This window comes from Lutra lutra, chromosome 9, assembly GCF_902655055.1.
Source record: "Lutra lutra chromosome 9, mLutLut1.2, whole genome shotgun sequence".
In the NCBI taxonomy this organism is placed as follows: Eukaryota; Metazoa; Chordata; class Mammalia; order Carnivora; family Mustelidae; genus Lutra; species Lutra lutra.
The window spans coordinates 105831382-105854858 of NC_062286.1; positions in this window are offsets into that span (position 1 = coordinate 105831382).

The following is a 23477-nucleotide window of genomic DNA, read 5'->3' on the forward strand; positions in this document are numbered from 1 at the left end:
GAGATGGTAAATCAATCAGCACTGAGATGGGACAATCCAGAGCAACATTACCACATCCTCAACACACCTTGAGTAATCACAGGAAATGCCTGGGATTCTGGATTAACACTCTATATATTTAGATTTTTTATATTTAGGTTTTCCTTTTCTATATTTAGATTTTTAGGGAAGGGCAGAAAGATCTGGTCTGCCTTCCATTTGACTTTGACTAGAACACAGTACAACAGAACATAAATATCAAGAATCCTGGATGCAAAAGCATAAGATTGAAGCCACAATTTTTTTTTTAAGATTTTATTTATTTGACAGACAGAGATCACAAGTAGGCAGAGAGACAGGCAGAGAGAGAGAAAGAAGGAAGCAGGCTCCCTGCTGAGCAGAGAGCACCATGTGGGGCTTGATCCCAGGGTCCCTAGGATCATGTCCTGAACCGAAGACAGAGGCTTTAACCCATTGAGCCACCCAGGTGCCCCTGAAACCACAATTTTTTGGACCTCCCCTCAGTACAGTTATATGACTTCCAGCAAGGCAACTAACTTTGCAAAGACTCCTCTTCACATGTTTAAAATGGACTTAACTGGGACATCTGGGTGACTCAGTCATTAAGTGTCTGCCTTAGGCTCAGGTCATGATCCCAGGGTCCTGGAATCAAGCCCCGTGTCAGGCTCCCTGTTCTGAGGGAAGCCTCCTTCTCCCTTTCCCACTCCCACTGCTTGTGTTCCTTCTCTCACTGTATCTCTCTCTGTCAAATAAATAAATAAAATCCTTAAAAAATAAATAAAAAATAAAACAGACTTAATTATATAGGGCTCAGGGGCTGTGCTAACACTTTATTGAAATTAACTCTTTGAAAGGCCATATTGAAAATGTGAAAGAAAAATTCAAAATGAAGTAAGCATTGTTAAGACAGTCCTTCAAATTAGGGTGCAGAGGACATTGAGGAAGCAGGGCCTATGTACCTTTCCTGTTTGAATCCTTCCAACACCATGGACTTTGGACTTTTGTCCATTAAACGGGACCACCTCCTGGAACACATCCTTCTATTCTGGATTGAAATAGAGATAATGGAACACTTGCTAGCTAGAGAGTCAATCCTGTATGAGATAGCCAGTTTAGCTCTGCCTGCATAATTCTTCTAGAACAATTTATGTAACCTTTTGGTTTTTGCCTCTGTAAGCCATCATTCCCTGCTGGCAATTCGGAGCACACTTTAAATTCCCATCAATTTCAGTCTACTCTGTGTTCCTCGGACTGCAATCCCTAAGACCCTAAATACATGCTTTTCGTTGTTTTACAGCCTTCTCCTCTTCTTGGTCAACAGAAACAGAAGTCATAATTACAGTTGTCCCTGAGCAACACAAGTCTGAACTATGTGGGTCCGCTTATACGTGATGTTTTTCAATAAATATAGTATGGTGTTATAAATGTATTTTCTTTTCCTTATGACTTTTTTTTAAAGATTTTATCTATTTATTTGACAGAGAGATCACAAGTAGGCAGAGAGGCAGGCAGAGAGAGAGGAAGGGAAGCAGGCTCCCCGCTGTGCAGAGAGCCCGACGCGGGGCCCGATCCCAGGACCCTGGGATCATGACCCGAGCCGAAGGCAGTGGCTCAACCCACTGAGCCACCCAGGCGCCCTTCCTTATGACCTTTTTAAAAAGATTTTATTCATTTATTCGACAGAGAAAGAGAAAAAGAGAAAAAGAGAGAGAGAATAGAAGCAGGGGGAGCAGTAGGCAGAATCCTTGCTTTCAAATTTCAATTCATTTGGGTATATAGCTAGAAGCAGAGAGCATTTTACCATCAGGACTAAACTAAAATGAATGAAAAGAAAGAATGAATCTTAGAACACTGAAAAAATTAGATTAAATTAAAAAAAAAGAGAGAAAGCTCCTGATTTCACTTATATGTGCAATCTAAAAGAAACAAAACAAATGAACAAAGAAATTAAAAAAAAAAAAAAAAGCCAGACTCGCACATACAGAGAACCAACTGGTGGTTACCAGAGGAGGATGGATAAAATAGGGAAGGGGATTAAGAGGGGCAAACTTCCAGTTATAAAATAAATCAGTTCCAGTGATGAAAAGTATAGCATAGGGAATATTGTCAGTAATATTGTAATAATGTTGATGGTGACAGATGGTGACTACTCTTATCATGATGAGCCCTGTGTAATATACAGACCTTTTGAATCAATATGTTGTACACCTGAAACCCATATAACTTTGTATGCTAATTGCACTTCAATTTTTAGAAATTAAAAATAAATTTTAAAAACAGATAACTTCTAACTCTCAGGAGTTCTCATCCTTGGTCCATGTATAGAATTCAGGGGGTCTGGGAATTTGGATGTGAAAAAGAAAACAGCATCTTCATGGTCACTAACCTAAAACCTTTAACTGAAACCTACAACTATGTAGCATTTCCTTCAGTGCTGACTATAGGTAACGCTGCAGCGGTATTAGTAGTACCTGTGACTCAGTCACCAACAGAAATCACAGATGTTTTCATATTCCTTTCCCATCATTGAGCATATCTCCAAATATCATTACATTTGACTCGACTCCAAAGTTATGGTGGTTATCAGATCTACAGCTAGATCTTGTTATTTATGCAGTAAAGAAGTCATCTTTTGCTCCATCACAAATTTTAAGAAATATTTTGAAAACTGTATTTCAGAATGATTGGTTTCCTTTGCAGTGTTTTGCATTTATTTTATACATTTAGAAAAGATTACTCTAAGACGGGGTTCAGATTCTTCATCAGACAGCTAATGGCTCCAAGGCACGAAAAAGGTTAAGGAGTCCCCATCATCCTTAGCCCCTGTCCCATGAGGACACGCAGGCTCCCTCATCTCCTCGAGGCACCCCTGGAGGACTCACAGTGCAAAAACCAGAGAGCCAGAGCAGGTTTGCATTTCTGTTCCCAGCTCTGTGGAGGATAATTAAAGTTTTCTTGGAGGGGCAGTTGGGCATCCTACTCAATGCTATTCAGATTCTCTCTGCCCCCCAAAACTAAGAAGAAAAATTTCACTTCACAATTATAGAATTCTCTCTCTGGGATGGCTTTGGAAGTGTTCAGAGTCTTTCTAGGTTCCCAGGAGTGAGCATAGAGGGATGTGAGCTTTGCAGTTCCAGGGCTGGTTTCACTGGAGGAAATGGCATATAGGGTCCTGGTGCAATTCCAGCTATGACATACCAAGTCATTCTTTTTTTTTTTTTTTAAGATTTTATTTATTTAATTGACAGACAGAGATGACATAGTAGCAGAGAGGCAGGCAGAGAGAGTGGGGAAGCAGGCTCCCTGCTGAGCAGAGAGCCTGATGCGGGGCTCGATCCCAGGACCCTGGGATCCTGACCCGAGCCGAAGGCAATGGCTTAACCCACTGAGCCACCCAGGTGCCCCCCAAGTCATTCTTAAAAATACATATTTATTTATTGAGCCTGTGACACCAGGTGATGGAGAAGAAACTGAGTTGGGACTCAGAGGGCCTGGAAGTTAAGTGCAGAATTTTTTCTCATAAGAAAAGTTCAATTAGCAGCCCCTCTGATGTTTTTTTCTGCATCTTTGCAGAAGATCAAAATGTCAAGAACCTGGGGTCTCCAAATACCATTTATGTAGTTAACACCCAGTTAAAAGAAAATCTAGGGTAGGTTTAAAGGAAGAAATCTTAAGCAGGAGATAGATAGCACATGGGTTCAATGTGCATGAGAAGAGAAAGGGAGAGAAAAGTTGCTAATCAAACTGCATTGCTTTCAGGAAAGCCAGATCATCTTTGCCGCAAGTCTTTATTTTGTGGGCACCATGGGCTTTATCAACAGCAAAATGGAAACTCCATTAGAGTAAGGGAAAAGACCTCTATTTGTTTCATCTATTCTTCCAGTTAAATTATTTTTTTCCATCTATCCATCCATCCATCATGCCTTCTATCCTGTCTTGCATTCCTTCTTTTCATCCTTCCATCCAATCCTCTCTCTAAAGCTCTTTCCATTCACCCATTCAACCCTCCTTCTAGTAACCCCCCTGCCACTTTCCCCTCACCCCTTCATCATTCTTCCATAACTTCTTCACATCTAGGTTTCTTTCTTTCTCTCTTCCATTCATGAATACTCTTAAGAGTGGCACTGGGACATGATTGTATAATGTCACACTCTAAAGTCAGGGTAGCTGGTTCAAACCAGGTTCAATATTCATTAGACCTATGTCCTTGGGCAATTTGCTCAAAGTCCCCATACTTGAGGTTCCCAGTTTCTTTACAGATAAACAGCAGCTCATAAAAATCCCTCCTCCACCAGTATATCCTGAGGATTAAATAAACTAATATGCATAAGGTGTGTACAGTAGAGCTGGCTTGTATTAGGGGGTTATAAATACTAGTTGTTATTATTAGTATACTTCTGGTATTGGGTTAAAGTCTGCAAAGATAAAATTTTAAGACATAGCCCTTGTTTATAGGTGATTCTTATATCTGGAGAGTTAATACAATATCCAAAGATGAGCAAGCAATTCACTTCTCATAAGGAAGTTTATTGCACTGTGTTCATTTCCTAAAGTGTATAATTTAGCATTATCACCTCTGAGGAATGGTGAAATTTTTGAGGGTCTTGGGCTTCCAAACAACTGCTGCACTCTTAGAACTGCTGATCTTTGCCCCATTTCAGTTCCATTCTATCAAGTGTGTTTCTCCAAACCTTGATTTGTGCACTGAGTTCCTTGCCAGCCTCCTGCAATGCAATTTAACATGAGGCAATATAATGTTCTTGTTGGGGATAGCAATCGTTTAATAGAATGGATCGGAACTCTCTCCAATGTGAGTATGATTTAGGTTGCCTTGTTATCGGGGAAGGTCTGCGTGTTCTTTCAGCTCTATTGAGATGAGACCTTTCAAGCAGTCACTGCAGTCAACCCCTTTTGTCATTTTGGTTAACAAAAACTCCAGGACTTTAATAACCAGAGAATTTCAAATTAACACTTGGGAACTGCAAAGACTGGTTTGAGAAGTTAAAGAATAACCTAAAGTTTAGTTTGAGGATATATTGGAACTCCTACCACTGTAGCATGTGAACATACCTGACTAGTCTCCTATGTCCAAAACCAGGATCTTACAGATTTGACTCTACAAACAAGCTAACATCCAAAATCATGATCAGTCAGAAAACAAATATTACCACCCTCAGCTGACACCTTTACTTTGAAATGATTATGAATGAAGTAGTGGATAAAGATAGCGAACACCATGCAATGGAAATAAATAAATCCTAAAATCTCAGTGGTTTAGTACAATGGAAGATTTATTTCAGGCTCATGAAAAGTCTGATGCAGGTTGATGGGGACTTGCCTTCATCTTGCAGTTAGAGACCCATCTCAACATATGGCTTCCAAGGTTACTAAGGAGAGGGGGAGGGGAAGGCAGAGACACATTAGCTCTTAACCAGGGGAGGGGAAGGCGGAGACACATTAGCTCTTAACAGGCTCATCTGGGAAGGGACATCCACCACTTCTATTTAGGATCCATTGGCCAGATCTTGTTTCATGACCTATCTCAATGGCTAGGGCTGGGAAATTCAAGTGAACACAGGGAATAGTTGTTGCATCTAAACCTCTCATCCATAACTGGTAGAGACATAGACATTCCAAATCCATAAGGGAAAAGTTGCTGAATGGATAAAGATAGTGGAAAACATAGATTGCTTCTAAATGACAATGAAAGTACTGGGCAGGAGCTATGGGGACCAGAGGCTCAATCCAAAACATCCTGACTACTGCACAGGATTTCTTGAAAGTCTCATGTTTTATCATTAAATTTTTCATGAGTTTAAATATAAAACTTCAGCTCTGTCTCCTCAATGCTGACAAGAGGTTTATTTTGGGAGTATCTCCCAGCATACAGTGTGCCTGTGCCCTCCCAGGGATTTGCCTTCCCTTCCTTAAGGAGCACATTCTAAATGTCCAATAGATGGTTATGAAATGGTAGTGAGGAGGGTATATTTAATTCAAGGAAACGCCAGTGTTAATTTGAAGGCCCTCCACCATTGCTGAGTATTTGCCTGGATGCCTTGACTGTCCTATTCTAAAGTGCAAGTTCATTGCAATAACGGTGCTTTATACACTTTTAATTTACACTTGATCTTGAGTCCTTCTCAATGTCCATTCACAAAGAACAATGAACCCCAGACATACGGGTCTGCCCAAAGCTTACTCATGTCATAAGACTATCAGGGGTCCCCCATAAGAATTTCTTCTTCCCTCCCCTCTGTCCCTTTGCTTCCCAGCCAGGATTTTCACTGAACAACAAAGACAAACCTCTAACTAGTGAAAACTTAGGAATACACTTGCTTTCAAAGGACAAATAGAGAAGACTTCTAGAAGAAGCATGAGTTTGCCTAATTTCCAGGTGGTATTTATTTATTTATTTATTTATTTATTTATTTTCAGTTCACTCAAAGTTACCCACATTGCTGTTTCCTGACCACTCCTTACCCCAATGTCCAAATCCAGATGGTCCCCTGCATTCTGGACCTTGTGTTACCTGACTTCAGAGGTCTACCTAGGTCTGTAAATCTGCCCTTGCTTCTACAACCCATCAGATAATAGCTATTTTAAAAGAATTGACACATATGAAATAATTAATTCATTAACCAAATAGTTATTGTGTACCTACAGTCTTCCAGGCACCATGGGTAGATGATAAGGTAATAACTACAGAGTGAGTTCAGGTCCCCATTCATCGTGAAGTTTACTCTCTAAAAGTGGAGAACAGGTAAAGAAATAACCAAAAGTGAGCGCCTGGGGTTAAGCCTCTGCCTTCAGCTCAGGTCATGATCTCAGGGTCCTGGGATCGAGCCCTGCATCAGGCTCTCTGCTCAGCAGGGAGCCTGCTTCCCCATCTCTCTCTCTTTCTCTCTCTCTCTGCCTCTCTGCCTATGATCTCTCTGTCAAATAAATAAACAAAATCTTAAAAAAAAAAAAGAAAGAACCAAAAGTGAGATGATTCTGGATGATAACGGTATAAAGGAAGGGAAACAGGGGGATGTGATAGGGAGGGACTATGGTTAGGGAAGGACCTCCTGCCCAGGAGAAGTGGGGAGATCTAGGGAGATGGACAGTGTGGCAGGCCAGCCACTAGGCAATGGTGCCAGAATGAGCGAGGAACGCAGGACGAAAAGTACAAAGATTACCTTCATGCTCCTCCTACACCCAATAAAAGAACATAGCATTCTTTCTTCTTATCTCTGCCCCAGTGCCCTAGATCATATGTGAAAGCTAGGATATAAATATCATATTAAATGCAGTAACCGACCATCTCCAAGAAAGCCCTCATCCTCTCTTTCCCAAATCAGCATCTTTCCAAGGGACTAAACAAAACATCTGCCTTGATCTTTGGTCAAGCTGCTGTGACCTAGCTTTCCTTATTGAGACCAATAGCTGATGACAAGTTATAATAGAAACAACTGCTCACATTCTCGCTGCCCTCAATCAGCTAGGCAACATCTCTCTGACTGATTAAGTCACTAGGGAAAATCTTTTCTCTGTTGCAGTGACTGCTGATTGATGGCACTGAAGGAGCCTTGCTGCTCAGGCTCTTATTCAAGGGAGGGCTATCAATTTCCACAGATCCCTTGGCCAGTCTACCCCCATCTATTTCAGGAGTTGGAGGAATTGCCTGAGAAGTACATGTGGCCCTGTACCCAAGGAGAATGATGGGGACAGAGTGAGAGGAGGGAAAAATGACATGGCCTCACAATGAGATCAGCACTGAGCTCACTCAGAAGCAACCAGCTCCATTACTCTGTTTATATCACAGCTTCCTTCCCCCTCCTATCCCAATCCTTCCTCCTATCCCTATCCTCCTATCGCTATCCTTCCCCCATGTACCACCCCCATCAAGAGCCAAGAGCCTAATTCCAAAGATCATGGCAAAGGGCATATATTGTATCTGCTTCATGATAGTTACTGACTAGACTGGTCTCCTTCAACATTCCAGGGGAAAAGACTTTTACACAAAAATTTAATTTGGGAAATTACACAAAAATTACAAAATTACAAAAATTTAATTAGGGAAATTAAAAGAGCTGATACCTAAGTTTTCCAAACATAGCAGAACAATAGGGGTTCTAAGCTCATTGCAGGGAGTGACTAGTTAACTGAGCAGTGTTTTTCAAAGCAAAACAGAAGGTGTCAGGCTCAATCCTGGGCAGGTGCTTGCGGAGGTAAATGCAGATTATGTTGATTGCTCACTAAAGGCTTCGAAATGTATAGCAGACACAGCCCGTAACTGGCATAGAGGCGTTCTGCCTCCTTAAATGGCCTGGTGTCTGGCTACACCCACCTAGCAGTGATCACATTAGAGCCAGGCCTCCAGCTCCAGGCTGTCAAAGACTATTGAATTTGCTGTATTTTCTGAGTGATAAAAGCAGACTTTTAATTTAATTAATCTCATCCTTGATTGCATTAACCACCCATGTGGCCAGAAAGTACAGCTTGGACCTCGGGCAACCAGACCCTGTCTGCATTAACCTCTCAGGCATTGAGGACTCTGGGTTCCCATGAAGGGAATGATTCATTTTTATGTTGATCATTAAAAAAGGTCAGCCAGAAAACCTCTGCTGGCTTAGGGACTGGATGCTCAGGAAGCAAATTCTAAATAGGGGATGAGGACGGCAACACAAACATTTCTTTGACAATCTTTTGATCTGAGGAATTCAGAATCATTTTCTTTGAACCAATGAAACCTTTTATCCTCAAAGGTATGAAATTTCTAAGAAAGCAAAGTGTTGATTTCAAAATGATAGGCATTAGCTGAGTTTGATGTTGACATTCTGGATACTGGGGCTTTAGTAGATGGGACTGAACACTCAGAGACCATATGTTGCTGACAGAATCAGTCTATTTTTAATGAGAACTCAAACATGCATTCACCCGAAGTCAGGTGGTTTATGGAATATTGGAGGGTAGCATCCAAAGTGATACAGATAGGCTGAATAGAAGGGGAAAATATAATGAGAGTCCACTTAACAGAGGGGAATGTAATGTTTCACACTGAGCTTAAAAAAACTAATCTGTACAAAAGCAGAAAGGAGTCTACAGACTTGAAGAGCAGTAGGTATGGAAAAATACTTACTGGTTTTAGTAGATGAGGAAGCTAATATTAGTAACAAATGTAAGGCACTCAATAAAGATCAATGTCATGTTAGGATCTGAAGAGACCCTGTTGGTACCCTGTCCAGATCTGCTTTATGGGACTTGTGACCTAGCCACTAGCGTCTGAGTGTTGACAGTTACCAGCTCAGAACTGGCCTCCTTGATGGAGAATTGCCTTTGGCTGATAGGAGTTTGGGTAAGTAACACTCTTAGCCAGGGTAGCCTGTTGCTAATGACTGATGAAAGTACAGTTACAAGAGACTGATGAGATCCCTTGCTTTGGGAGTGGGACCAAGACCTTCTAGAGCAATTCTCCTTGTGTGATTAGTCTGGACTCTAGCTGAGACCACATGCTTGATATTGTGATTTATAAGAAATACATATTTGGCTTTCATCCCCATTTCTGGCACAAAAGTCTTAAAATTCTTAGAATTTCCAAAGTGATGAGAACAGAGTGATAAAGGTATCTTTTGTTATGTGTAGGAGGTAACTTTTGGAAAGCTCCTAAGGATGGGGGCTGGCTGCTAAAGCAGCCAAACAGGTGACTAGAGGAGTGGGAACTTCCATTCTCCATCCCCACCAGAACTCTACCTCTGGGGAGAAGGGCTAGAGATTGAGTTCAGTCATGGATGGCCTGTGGTTTAATCAGTCATGCCTACATAATGAACCCTTTGCAAAAAACCCAAAGGACAGAGCCTCCAGGTTGATAAACTCATGGAGGTGCTGGAGGGGTGGCACCTTGGGAGGGCATGGATGCTTCTCTCCCTGTCTCTTCCATCTGAGTGTTCCTAATTTATACCCCTTTATAATAAATTGATAATCTACTAAGTAAATGTTTCCTTGAGTTCTATGAGCCCCTCTAGCAAATTTATGGAACATAGCAGGAGATCATGGGTACTTTTGGTTTATAGACAGTCAGAAATACAGGTAACCTGTGCTTGCAACTGGTATCTGAGATAGGAGGTGTGAGGGGACATTTTTATGGAACTGAGTGATAAACCTAGGGAATCTGATGCTACCTCTAGGTAGACAGTATCAAAATCAGGTTAAATGCTCAGACTTCCTTATTGGTGTAAGGAAGCCTCCCTCTCCTCCCACACACACACACTGGAGTTGTAACTGGGGCCCAAAGGTGCAAATGGACCTGGCTCCAGGGTTCCCATACAAATCAGGTTCAGCCACTTGATGTTGACAAGATCCAGGAGAGGAGTGGAGGTTAAACAAGAAAGGAACTTATTTCAGTGAGGCCAACACTGAGAAGACAGCAGACTAGTGTCCCAAAGGCTGTCTCCAAAGTGCCGAAAATACTGCTAAATTTATATAAGGAGAATGCAGGCAAAGGTTGGTGGGTATGTGTAGCTGGGTGGTAAAGGTCAGGTTTATTGTCTTGCGGTTGGTCACACCAGGTCTTGCTGGTGTCAGGGCAGTTGTCATTGTTTGAAGGGGGTAGTTTCAATTCCCATCACAAGATCCTTTGCCTGCTGGGTCTTTTCCCTGAATTAGAAGGTAAGCGGGAATAAAGAACTTACTTAGTTAGAAAGTAGAAACTGAGGTCAAAATGGAGGCAGCCACTGTGTCATCTTTCATAACTGGTGATGAGAACACACAAAATAGCATGCTGGCCCAGCTCCTCCCACTAGACAACCTTTTTCCCTGACTCCCATTCTTCTGAACGAAATCTCTCAGGTAATCACTTCCCTATTCTACCATCTCAGGCTCTCCTTACCAGAAACCTGGCCTAAAATATTCTGTCTGCATTGATAAAGACTTACCCAGGAGGAAGGGGGACATCTTACCAATCTACTTTGTGGCCCCTGAAAAACTGTGCTAGATTTTGGCCATGCCACCCAGGAGGCAATAGTCACAAGATCCAGCCACTCCAGGGAGGTAACTCAGATGTGAACGTTCTAGAAACTCTTGACTTCTCAAAGTAGTTTTAAAGATTGGGATTATGGAACAGTTCAAAGCCTATGTGGATGCTGAAAAACTATCTTCTTCTTACAGGAAAGAATACGTGTTAGTATGGTGGAAAGTTCTGTTAATGGCTCCCAGGCTGCAATCTTACACATTGTTTATCTCCACTGCATTCAAAATTCAGTGGAACATCCTAAGTAAAATTACAGAATATTACAAAGCATCAATTCATTCAGAAACATTTATTGACCATTTATTTTGAGTTAGGCAATGTTCAAGACACTTGGGGTTAAAAATGGAAAAGAGATAAAAATTGGAAAATGTAGCTCATTTTCTATGTCTCCTTTTCCAAAATAAGGTAAAGAATCTTGCACTGAGAGAAAATCTTCCTTATGTCCTTGGGGGGATGAAGTGCAGTAACATCTCACTTTGAGCTGATAGACACTTGAAGGAAAGAAGGACATTTGATAAATTGATTTATAAAGATAAAGCTGGTTCTAATAAAACTAAATACCCTACTTCTTATTCTGTAGGTTTGTATGTTTCTTTTTGTTTTCCTTTTCATGTTTTTCTATTCACTGTTGAAGAAGAAAAATGGTAAGTGAAGAAGGAGGAGAAAGACAGTCAATTTAGACTTGGGAACTGCATGAGATAATCTGAATTTGTGGATCAAATCAGCCTTCTGTTCAACAGCTGTCTTTATCCTTCTTTCTCTCTCTCTTCTTTTTCTGTCTCTCTCTCTCTTCAAAAATAAAATAGATTCGGTACACTGTCCAAATATTTGGAATCCAAGGATCCCAAGATTGAAAGTGTTAAAATTCAAAGTGCCTTGCTGGTCAGAACATTGGATTACCTGTTGCCTGGCATGGTAGCCATTCAGTCTTTGTGCAGACAGGTCATTCAATCTGACCTCTGCCACCCAGGATTCTGGCTTCTCCATGAGAATCAAGGAAACCCATTGCAACAGCAGCACTTTCCACTAGTTCCCTTTGCCTCAAGAATATCCACTGTAGTTCTGTTGCATATTGGTTTGATATGATTTCAAATCCAATCTAAATGGTTGGAACTAAATGAAGTTTGTTTTAATCCACTTCTTTATGACAAGGGCAAAAAAAATTGTTTTGATACAAGAATTAAGTAAGCTGTGTCAGGATGTCATTATCGCATCGTTTTCACCATTAAGAATTCAGGAGCTCAGCTGCTGGAGGCCCCCTGCTCAGAGTTCATCTATGAAGACATAAGAAGCAACTGTGCCAAGAGGACATTTTGACTATAAATATCAAGAGTTTGTGAAGATTACTCAGATGTGTTTGGTTTGGGCAAAGAGACACTTTGCTGATCTAAATAGCTCTCCAGTGACCTTGGAGCAATTAGCTCCTGTGCAGTAGAGTTGAATCAAACCAGCAGTGGTGGAAGCTGTGCAGTGGCCCAGAAGACAATCTGTTTGTGCGTCAACATCAGTCCCATTGCTCCCCAGCAATATGCTCTAGCAGCAAGGGATTTATACTTTTGCCTGGCAGCTGGATGGCAGCTCTCAGTTGGCTAAGCCTCTCCCTCCCAAGTACGAACTCATTATAAAAGGTAAACCTCAACTAAATTTGAACTTTATTCATTTCACTGCCCCCTTCTCCCTGCTTGGAACAACAGTATGATTATCATTGATTTGGAGTATGTTATTTCTTTATTAGTGTATCAAGAGACATTATTTTATATGCTATTGGTTCTTGAAAGTCCACAGTGAACTTGTGTTAAATAAATCATTGGCAAAGACAAACTCAGTCTCTGAGCATGATTTGCCTCCCAAAACAAAACAAGTTCTCTTCCTCAATAATGTATGTTTCATAGCTTCAGTGAAGAAAGAACCTTCTAGGCTCTCTTGAGGGGCATCATTTGGCAGGGTTCAATAGGTCACATATGATAAATCTGCTTTAACATTTGAGTCCAGATTTAAGTCCACTAAACTGTCTGCCCTCCTGGCACCTATGTGAGCAGAGTAAATTAGCATCTCTGGAACATTCACCAATGTTGATGAAATCAGGCAGACCAAAAAATTGTTTTTGTTTCTCTTTTATCTCACATCATTGTAATAAATTTTTACAACTGTATGCTGGCTTTTGTTGATAGAAATTAGCATAATATTATACCTCATTTGTTTTGTAGCCATTCCGTCCCATATTTGGCTTCATAAATTGCCCTGAGATATACCAGAATCTGACTCTACCTGAAATCTAAAGAGCATGAAAGATGGGGTGAAGTGATAGAAGAATTTACTTCTGGCAAAGGAACTTGCTCAGTGGAGAGTCCCCGGCGAGTATAAATAGCCTATCAGACAAAAAATCCTAAAAGGTTCTTTGGTCAGCCAGGCAATCTTAATGGGGAGTGATGATTTGAGGTGTTACAAATCATCTGAGGTTTTCCGTATTTACCTGTTCTACCTCCTAGCCAAATGTTCTAAAAGACCTGATGAAACCTCAAATTCAGCAGGCAATGTCACATAACAGTCACAGATATCAAACTTTTAGTTTAATTTTCAGACTTGAAGTTGCAAGAGTTAAGAGATTAAAAGAAATCATAGAAAGTAATGATGATGTTATCAGGGAAAGAAAGCTTTTGGTTTTCAACCAATGTTTTGAGGTAAAAGTTAGGAAATGTGACATTGTTGATCTCTTTTCTCAAGTCCAATACCATTAAACACAACCTTACCCTTTGGTCCTTAAATCTTTTTATACTATTTGAGGCAAGTAGCCAATTGATCTCCTAAAACTGTGCCTTCATCCCTAGTGACCATAGATGAGCACAAAATTAATTTTTCTCCATGCTTTGCCAGAGCCCACTCCTTAAGACTAACTGGATCGTCACTGCCAATAGCCCCAGCCAAGTCAAAGAACAAATCTCTTATTTTCCTAAATTTCTCAGAGGGTCCAATGACCACCTACTTTTGCTACTTGCCTACTTTGGCTTCCAATATCCATATCAATAAGTGTTCTTATTAAATCTAGATGAGTTAAGTAGGAAATATAGTTTAAAGGAGAATGCCGGATAAACTGGTGAAACACTGGAGAACCACAGTTACAGCATTGCAAGTGGGGGTGATACCCACATCATACAAATGTGGAAGAAAACAGCTACTGCTATGACCTTGACGTGGAAGCATGTTCTGCTGCAGTTTAGTGCAGCTGCTATTACTATTCCCAGAAACATGGTTTTCTTGCACCCACATCCATGGCTCTCAGAATGCTGTCAGTGCTGCTTTAGAAGTGACTACTGCTGCTACTGCTATCTGTAGAGCACTCTTTGTTATCTTTATTTTTCATTAAAGACCCAAAGAGGAAAGTGGGATTGACTGGCAGAAACTCACAATATGTCCTCCAAGCCCCAGCTTCAAGGGGGAAAATAAAAATATGCATATGGGATGTTCACCTTCTAGGGCAGGAGGGAACTCAGAATCAGATGGAAAGAATATATTGTCACAGAGGTGGCAGATCTGTTTTCCTCCTCGACTGCCCAGCCGCTGATTCAGTATTTCTTGTTTCTATTTCACACTTCATGAAACAGCCTGTTCTTAGGGGGAGAGCTCTCGCAGTGTTTGAAAGTCCAATATAGTGCTAATCAGATACATTATGAAGAGTCAGGTCTGATGCTGGGTGCTTTATTTCATTATCTTATTTGATTAAAACTAAAGACTAAGAAGAAGGTAGAATCCACTTCATTTTGTAGGTGAGTAATTTGAAATTTGGAGACACTGAATGACTTGGTCAAGATTATATAATTAGGAGGTAAATACAGAGGCTTAAATGAGAAGTCTCTGGTTCTCCACTCTTCTCTGTACTCCCAATATTTTCCATGTGACTTTGTAGGCCCTCACCCCACCAGGCAGAAATAACTATGCTGACACTTGACTTCGGGCTTGGCCATGTGACTTAATTTAACCAAAAGGATGTTGGTACATATGATACAAGCAAAGGTCTGATGAACTCTGTATTGGATCACGGCCCATGGTGCAGAGTAAGAGAAAAAAAATGCAAATGAAAAGGAATGGGGAACAATGGAATTTGAATTATAATTAGGAACTTAAATGGGTGGCATAGGTTTTCTTGTTAATAAGGGAGTTCAAAGAATGAGAGATAAGTAAGGGTGAAAATGACCAGGAAAATTTTAGTAGGAATGGGTCTTAAAGAATTCAGGAAGTTGTGGTTGACGTTGGTCTGGGAATCTAAAACCCAATGACAAAGGGAAGTTGCAGCTAGCAGTGTAGGGAACATCTTCCTTATACCTCTCCCCACCCCTAGCAACAGAAAAAAATATATAGTCTTTCTCCTTCTTTACTCTATTACTCTTATTTGCAGTGCACTTTTCTCCATCATGTCATTGTAGAGAATAAAATAAATAGAGTTGAGTGCTGTGATAAGAAGCTTTTCAACCCAGCTGTGTGTGTGTTGATCAAAATATTTAGATAGAATGCTTGTCAAAGCACTTAGGTAGGGAGAGATAAGTTCCATTATAAACTAAGGAGCAAAACAAAGTAGGTGTACGAGTATGAGGTAAAATTAGTTGTTTAGCTTCACTGAATTTGTATTTGGCTGTTCCCCCTTTAGCTACTCAGGAAGAACAGAAGTCATTTACCATGTGTCTAGTATAGCAAAAGTACAAAGAAATACAAGAAGCAGTATGTTGTGGAGCTATTTGGAAATTGATATTCCTACCGCCTGAAACACAACTATCTTGGCTATATTTTAAACACTTTAGAAGTATTATCTCATTCATACAAAATGGAAAACTATTCAAGTCTAAATACATATTAAGTATTAATTATACTAGAATATAAGGATTTTGAGGGCTAACAGTATCTATTCAAATATGTGTCCCCAAGTACTCAATACATATCTTTCTGATTACCCTGAAAGTAGAACTTAGTCCAAAACTGGGGTCTGCATTCCATGTAAACTGTTCCCCTGCATGCCCTTCCTTCTGGCCTTCTCCAGGAAATAAACCATTTGTAGTTTGTCTATGTGGACTTCAAAACTAACTCACACGTTATTTTATTATTTCACACCCAAGTTTAGCTGCTACATAACTGGCTTCCTTCCTAAGAGAGCATTTCTTTGAACCAAATTGAATTCATTAGAGGAAATAAGTTCATGATTAGCCAACAAGCTAATTGCTTGGTCATCGTGAGGCATATAAACAAGTGGGCCAAACAGGCACCATAACCTGGGTTGTTTTAGCTTTTGGCACAGGGTTCCCATGACCATTCTTCAAAGTGCCTTGACAATTGGACAAAACATATAACATCTGTGGGCCCCAGTTTCCTCTTCTGAAAATGGGTGCTAAAGTCTAATGTTCATTGATTTTATGATAGACCACAAATGTAGTGACACTGTGGGTTAGATCCAGAATTTAAAATAAATTCTGAGGAAAAACTTATATAGGATTCAACTGAGAAAAAAATTATATAGATTTAATGAGAAATTATCAGTGGTTGACTTAGATAATCTCAGTCTACACCATTTCCCATCTTTAGTCAGAGAAGCAAGGGAAATACCAATGTGAAACCTCATGCAAAGCCAGTTAAAAAAATATAATGTATTTCTAAGCTATCAAGAAAAAAAAAAAAAAGGAAATCCTCATTTGTCAAGACAGTGAAAGGAGAAATCTAAAAGAATAAGTAAAGAGTGAAGCTGGTGGGTGATCCAAAGCTTTAAACTGACCCTTCATTACCTTAAATGTTAATTTTAATGCCAATGTGGAAATGAAGATAAACTTAAAGATCACCCAACCCAGAATAAGGCTAGAACTCCAAAGGCCTACATCATCACTTGAAGAATAAATCAGATGGCTGAAAAGAAAAAACCTCCCATAGAATGTACTGGTAAGGAAATTTGCCTATTTCAAACTTGCTACTAAATCCAAGGGAAAAAATGTCTTGAGAAATCCTAACCATAAGCCATTCCTTATTAGGTTAATGACCCAAATTCAGACTCTTTATGTTATCTGAAAAAATATCAATATGAGAATTTATCTTAAAGGGATCCAGAGATGACATTGCTCCTCTAAGCCAACCAGGAATAAAACCAGTACTCTGTGGATGAATGTAATTCATGCTAGGTCTCAAATAACTGTCACCGATAAAACTCCAAAGACTAACTCATAGTAAAGCAAACTCAACCATGTACAAGAAAAAGGGATACTATGTTTAAGAGCTAGTTTAAAATAGATAGGTAGATAGATAGATTATTAACATATACCAATATATATCTATTTATCTTATATACACACATGCATAATTAAATATCTAAAAATCTAAATATTAGTACCAAATACTAGAAGATACTTAGAGGAATATATATATATATATATATATATATACATATATGTATACATATGTATACATATATATATATACACACATATATGTATACATATGTATACATATATGTATATATATACACACACACACATATATATATGCAACCTATGTTTAATTTATAAAAAAATAGAGTAGGTAGGTGTGAACAGAGGAGTCAAGATGGCGGAGAAGTAGCAGGCTGAGACTACTTCGGGTAGCGGGAGATCAGCTAAATAGCTTATCTAAAGATTGCAAACACCTACAAATCCAACGGGAGATTGAAGAGAAGAAGAACAGCAATTCCAGAAACAGAAAATCAACCACTTTCTGCAAGGTAGGACTGGCGGAGAAGTGAATCCAAAGCCACGGGAAGATAGACCGCGGGGGGAGGGGCCGGCTCCCGGCGAGCGGCGGAGCAACGGAGCAAAATCAGGACTTTTAAAAGTCTGTTCTGCTGAGGGACATCACTCCAGAGGCTTAACTGGGGTGAAGCCCAGGCGGGGTAAGCGCGGCCTCAGGTCCCGCAGGGTCGCAGAAGGATCGGGGGTATCTCAGTGTCGCAGAGCTTACCGGTATTAGAATGGGGAGGCCGGCTGCAGAGACAGAGCCGAGGAGTGACTCTCAGCTCAGGGTTGCCTTGAACCGGTCGCAGGCTCGGTCAGCTCAGAGCGAGGCCGGAGGCCAGGGTGACGAGAGTCATTTGGCACTGTTCTCTGAGGGCGCACTGAGGAGTGGGGCCCCGGGCTCTCAGCTCCTCCGGGCCGGAGACCGGGAGGCCGCCATCTTTATTCCCGTCCTCCGGACTCTACGGAAAGCGCTCAGGGAACAAAAGCTCCCGAAAGCGAACCCGAGCGGATGACTCAGCGCGGCCCGGGGTAAGGGCGGTGCAACTCCGCCTGGGGCAAAGACGCTTGAGAATCACTACAACGGGCCCCTCCCCCAGAAGATCTACAGGAAACCCAGCCAGGACCAAGTTCACCTACCAAGGAGAACGGCGGAATTCCAGAGGAGAAGAAAGCAAAGCACGGAACTCATGGCTTTCTTCCCATGATTTTTTAGCCTTGCAGTTAATTTAATTTTTTTTTCTTTTTCAATTTTTTTTTCTTTTTCTCTTCTTCTGCTAAATTTTTTTTAACTTTTACCATTTTCTTTTTTTTTAACGTTTTTTAAATAGTTTATCTAATATATATATATATTTTTTCCTCTTTTTATATTTATTTCTTTATCGGCTTTCTTTTTTTTAATAGTTTTTTTTTTCTTTCTTTCTGAACCCCTTTTTATCCCCTTTCTCCCCCCTCACAATTCAGGATCTCTTCTGATTTGGCTAAAGCATATTTTCCTGGGGTTGTTGCCACCCTTTTAGTATTTTACTTGCGCCTTCATAAACTCTTATCTGGACAAAATGACAAGGCGGAAAAATTCACAACAAAAAAAAGAACAAGAGGCAGTACCAAAGGCTAGGGACCTAATCAATACAGACATTGGTAATATGTCAGATATAGAGTTCAGAATGATGATTCTCAAGGTTCTAGCCGGGCTTGAAAAAGGCATGGAAGATATTAAAGCAACCCTCTCGGGAGATATAAAAGCCCTTTCTGGAGAAATAAAAGAACTAAAATCTAACCAAGTTGAAATCAAAAAAGCTATTAATGAGGTGCAATCAAAAATGGAGGCTCTCACTGCTAGGATAAATGAGGCAGAAGAAAGAATTAGCGATATAGAAGACCAAATGACAGAGAATAAAGAAGCTGAGCAAAAGAGGGACAAACAGCTACTGGACCACGAGGGGAGAATTCGAGAGATAAGTGACACCATAAGACGAAACAACATTAGAATAATTGGGATTCCAGAAGAAGAGGAAACAGAGAGGGGAGCAGAAGGTATATTGGAGAGAATTATTGGAGAGAATTTCCCCAATATGGCAAAGGGAACAAGCATCAAAATCCAGGAGGTTCAGAGAACCCCCCTCAAAATCAATAAGAATAGGTCTACACCCCATCACCTAATAGTAAAATTGACAAGTCTTAGTGACAAAGAAAAGATCCTGAAAGCAGCCCGGGAAAAGAAGTCTGTAACGTACAATGGTAAAAATATTAGATTGGCAGCAGACTTATCCACAGAGACCTGGCAGGCCAGAAAGAGCTGGCATGATATATTCAGAGTACTAAATGAGAAAAACATGCAGCCAAGAATACTATATCCAGCTAGGCTATCATTGAAAATAGACGGAGAGATTAAAAGCTTCCAGGACAAACAAAAACTGAAAGAATTTGCAAATACCAAACCAGCTCTACAGGAAATATTGAAAGGGGTCCTCTAAGCAAAGAGAGACCCTCAAAGTAGTAGATCAGAAAGAAACAGAGACAATATACAATAACAGTCACCTTACAGGCAATACAATGGCACTAAATTCATATCTCTCAATACTTACCCTGAATGTTAATGGGCTAAATGCCCCAATCAAAAGACACAGGGTATCAGAATGGATAAAAAAACAAAAACCATCTATATGTTGCCTACAAGAAACTCATCTTACACCCGAAGACACCTCCAGGTTTAAAGTGAGGGGGTGGAAAAGAATTTACCATGCTAATGGACATCAGAAGAAAGCAGGAGTGGCAATCCTTCTATCAGATCAATTAGATTTTAAGCCAAAGACTATAATAAGAGATGAGGAAGGACACTATATCATACTCAAAGGAACTGTCCAACAAGAAGATCTAACAATTTTAAATATCTATGCCCCTAACGTGGGAGCAGCCAACTATATAAACCAATTAATAACAAAATCAAAGAAACACATCGACAAGAATACAATCATAGTAGGGGATTTTAACACTCCCCTCACTGAAATGGACAGATCATCCAAGCAAAAGATCAACAAGGAAATCAAGGCCTTAAATGACACACTGGACCAGATGGACATCACAGATATATTCAGAACATTTCATCCCAAAGCAACAGAATACACATTCTTCTCTAGTGCACATGGAACGTTCTCCAGAATAGATCACATTCTTGGTCCTAAATCAAGTCTCAACCGGTATCAAAAGATTGGGATCATTCCCTGCATATTATCAGACCACAATGCTCTAAAGCTAGAACTCAATAACAAGAGGAAATTTGGAAAGAACCCAAATACATGGAGACTAAACAGCATCCTTCTAAAGAATGAATGGGTCAACCAGGAAATCAAAGAAGAATTGAAAAAATTTATGGAAACAAATGATAATGAAAACACAACAGTTCAGAATCTGTGGGACACAACAAAGGCAGTCCTGAGAGGAAAATATATAGCGGTACAAGCCTTTCTCAAGAAACAAGAAAGGTCTCAGGTACACAACCTAACCCTACACCTAAAGGAGCTGGAGAAAGAACAAGAAAGAAACCCTAAACCCAGCAGGAGAAGAGAAATCATAAAGATCAGAGCAGAAATCAATGAAATAGAAACAAAAAAAAACAATTGAACAAATCAACGAAACTAGGAGCTGGTTCTTTGAAAGAATTAATAAGATTGATAAACCCCTGGCCAGACTTATCAAAAAGAAAAGAGAGAGGACCCAAATAAATAAAATCATGAATGAAAGAGGAGAGATCACAACGAACACCAAAGAAATACAGACAATTATAAGAACATACTATGAGCAACTCTACGCCAACAAATTTGACAATCTGGAAGAAATGGATGCATTCCTAGAGACATATAAACTACCACAACTGAACCAGGAAGAAATAGAAAGCCTGAACAGACCCATAACCAGTAAGGAGATTGAAACAGTCATCAAAAATCTCCAAACAAACAAAAGCCCAGGGCCAGACGGCTTCCCGGGGGAATTCTACCAAACATTTAAAGAAGAACTAATTCCTATTCTCCTGAAACTGTTCCAAAAAATAGCAATAGAAGGAAAACTTCCAAACTCATTTTATGAGGCCAGCATCACCTTGATCCCAAAACCAGACAAGGATCCCAACAAAAAAGAGAACTACAGACCAATAACCTTGATGAACACAGATGCAAAAATTCTCGCCAAAATACTAGCCAATAGGATTCAACAGTACGTTAAAAGGATTATTCACCACGACCAAGTGGGATTTATTCCAGTGCTGCAAGGCTGGTTCAACATCCGCAAATCAATCAATGTGATACAAGACATTAATAAAAGAAAGAACAAGAACCATATGATACTCTCCATAGATGCTGAAAAAGCATTTGACAAAGTACAGCATCCCTTCCTGATCAAAACTCTTCAAAGTGTAGGGATAGACGGCACATACCTCAATATTATCAAAGCCATCTATGAAAAACCCACTGCAAATATCATTCTCAATGGAGAAAAACTGAAAGCTTTTCCGCTAAGGTCAGGAACACGGTAGGGATGTCCGTTATCACCACTGCTATTCAACATAGTACTAGAAGTCCTAGCCTCAGCAATCAGACAACAAAAGGAAATTAAAGGCATCCAAATCGGCAAAGAAGAAGTCAAACTATCACTCTTCGCAGATGATATGATACTCTATGTGGAAAACCCAAAAGACTCCACTCCAAAACTGCTAGAACTTGTACAGGAATTCAGTAAAGTGTCAGGGTATAAAATCAATGCACAGAAATCAGTTGCATTTCTCTACACCAACAACAAGACAGAAGAAAGAGAAATTAAGGAGTCCATCCCATTTACAATTGCACCCAAAACTATAAGATACCTAGGAATAAACCTAACCAAAGAGACTAAGAATCTATACTCAGAAAACTATAAAGTACTCATGAAAGAAATTGAGGAAGACACAAAGAAATGGAAAAATGTTCCATGCTCCTGGATTGGAAGAATAAATATTGTGAAAATGTCTATGCTACCTAAAGCAATCTACACATTTAATGCAATTCCTATCAAAATACCATCCATTTTTTTCAAAGAAATGGAACAAATAATCCTAAAATTTATATGGAACCAGAAAAGACCTCGAATAGCCAAAGGAATATTGAAAAAGAAAGCCAAAGTTGGTGGCATCACAATTCCGGACTTCAAGCTCTATTACAAAGCTGTCATCATCAAGACAGCGTGGTACTGGCACAAAAACAGACACATAGATCAATGGAACAGAATAGAGAGCCCAGAAATGGACCCTCAACTCTATGGTCAACTCATCTTTGACAAAGCAGGAAAGAATGTCCAATGGAACAAAGACAGCCTCTTCAATAAATGGTGTTGGGAAAATTGGACAGCCACATGCAGAAAAATGAAATTGGATCATTTCCTTACACCACACACGAAAATAGACTCAAAATGGATGAAGGATCTCAATGTGAGAAAGGAATCCATCAAAATCCTCGAGGAAAACACAGGCAGCAACCTCTTCGACGTCAGCCGCAGCAACATCTTCCTAGGAACATCACCAAAGGCAAGGGAAGCAAGGGCAAAAATGAACTTTTGGGATTTTATCAAGATCAAAAGCTTTTGCACAGCAAAGGAAACAGTGAACAAAACCAAAAGACAACTGACAGAATGGGAGAAGATATTTGCAAATGACATATCAGATAAAGGGCTAGTGTCCAAAATCTATAAAGAACTTAGCAAACTCAACAGCCAAAGAACAAATAATCCAATCAAGAAATGGGCAGAGGACATGAACAGACATTTCTGCAAAGAAGACATCCAGATGGCCAACAGACACATGAAAAAGTGCTCCATATCACTCGGCATCAGGGAAATACAATTCAAAACCACCATGAGATATCACCTCACACCAGTCAGAATGGCTAAAATTAACAAGTCAGGAAATGACAGATGCTGGCGAGGATGCGGAGAAAGGGGAACCCTCCTACACTGTTGGTGGGAATGCAAGCTGGTGCAACCACTCTGGAAAACAGCATGGAGGTTCCTCAAAATGTTGAAAATAGAACTACCCTATGACCCAGCAATTGCACTGCTGGGTATTTACCCTAAAGATACAAACATAGTGATCCGAAGGGGCACGTGCACCCGAATGTTTATAGCAGCAATGTCTACAATAGCCAAACTATGGAAAGAACCTAGATGTCCATCAACAGACGAATGGATAAAGAAGATGTGGTATATAT